This window comes from Mesoplodon densirostris, chromosome 3 (genome assembly GCF_025265405.1).
Source record: "Mesoplodon densirostris isolate mMesDen1 chromosome 3, mMesDen1 primary haplotype, whole genome shotgun sequence".
NCBI lineage: Eukaryota > Metazoa > Chordata > Mammalia > Artiodactyla > Ziphiidae > Mesoplodon > Mesoplodon densirostris.
The window spans coordinates 80,762,047-80,763,566 of record NC_082663.1 but is presented as its reverse complement, the minus strand read 5'-3'; the positions used below and the strand labels follow the sequence as shown (position 1 = coordinate 80,763,566).

Genomic DNA, 1,520 nt, shown 5'->3' with positions numbered 1-1,520 from the left:
TGTACAATCTGTCTAGCAAACACTGTGCATGTCTGGAAAGGAGGTGTTCCACATGGAAGGACACAGTTAAGCCATATTTACAGGAAGCACTCTATCAATCAGCGTGACAGGGTGTAATGAGGAGTCTGACTCCATGTTTTGTTGTTGTTTTTACTTCTGACAGCTTTTAAGCCACTCAAAAGCACTGCTCTAAACAGAAGAAGCCAGATACAAAAGACTTCATATTGTATGATTCCATTTGAAATGTCTAGGGAAGACAAAACTATAAAGAAGGAAACCAGAACAGTGCTTGCCTGGAGCTGGGAATGGGAGAGTGACTGCAAAGGGGCACAAGGGAACTTTTTGGATCATCGAAATGTTCTAGAACTGGATTGTGGTCATGGTTGCAAAACTGCATATATTTACTGAAAAATCATCGAGCAGGATGTTTATAGTAAGTGAAATGTATGTTATGGAGATTATACCTCAATAAAAAAAATGAACTACCAGAAAAAAAGAGATCTACAAAATGCAACCTCCTTTCATACTGTTAGATTCAAAAGACATGAAACTACATTTTAATAGTCTAAAAATATAAACAAAAATAGGAAAATGACACAACTGTATACATTGTTTATTGACTATATGCATATAATTAATACAGAGAGTTGCGATTACACCCTGATTTTTACAGTGATTCCCCATATTAAGTGATTACTTATATTAAATGGACATTTTAATAAACTGTATTTTTCAATATTAAAAAATTTTAACATGACAAATGCGTGTGTTTCTTGTTTTTTAACTCATCTAGATTGGGTTGACAATAATGCTACTAAAAATGGGTTGTGAAACCTAAACTGTTTTTATGTTTTACTTTATTAGCACTCATGGTAGCAAAAGCCAGTCTTAGTAGCAAAAGCCAATCTTAAAAGTTATATTGACTAGAAGGAAAGAAGATATTTTAAAGCCACAGTGAGAAACTCAGAATATTTATTTTTACTTTCTTTCTAAAATAAGAAAGATGATGCCTCATAACTTTAAAACTTTCATTTTTATAATTTTAAACTGAATTTTAAATAATCTTCATAAATTTATTATTTATTTTTAAACTCTATCTTCAATCCTTCACCAGTAGTCAGTCCAACTATTTACTTTATAATGTAAATGTTAAATTTAGTGCTCGCTTCGGCAGCACATATACTAAAATTGGAACAATACAGATTAGCATGGCCCCTGCGCAAGTATGACCCACAAAGTTGTGAAGCGTTCCATATTTCTGTTATAAAGCAGAAACTAACACACCATTGTAAAGCAATTATACTCCAATAAAGACGTTTAAAAAAAGTTAAATTTAAATTAATTTAAATTATCTATCAATAATAAAAATGGGGCCTCCCTGGTGGCGCAGTGGTTGAGAGTCCGCCTGCCGATGCAGGGGACACGGGTTCGTGCCCCAATCCCGGAGGATCCCACATGCCGCGGAGCGGCTGGGCCCGCGAGCCATGGCCGCGGAGCCTGTGTGTCCGGAGCCTGTGCTC

General features: G+C 35.5%; 1 non-coding gene across 1 annotated transcript; it reads left to right on the top strand.

The window, feature by feature from the left end:
- Window positions 1–1,158: 1,158 nt before the first annotated feature.
- LOC132487245 (U6 spliceosomal RNA) lies at window positions 1,159–1,260 on the top strand. Its single transcript, XR_009531543.1, has one exon. It is a non-coding gene; the product is annotated as a U6 spliceosomal RNA (small nuclear RNA).
- The last annotated feature ends 260 nt before the right edge of the window (window positions 1,261–1,520 follow it).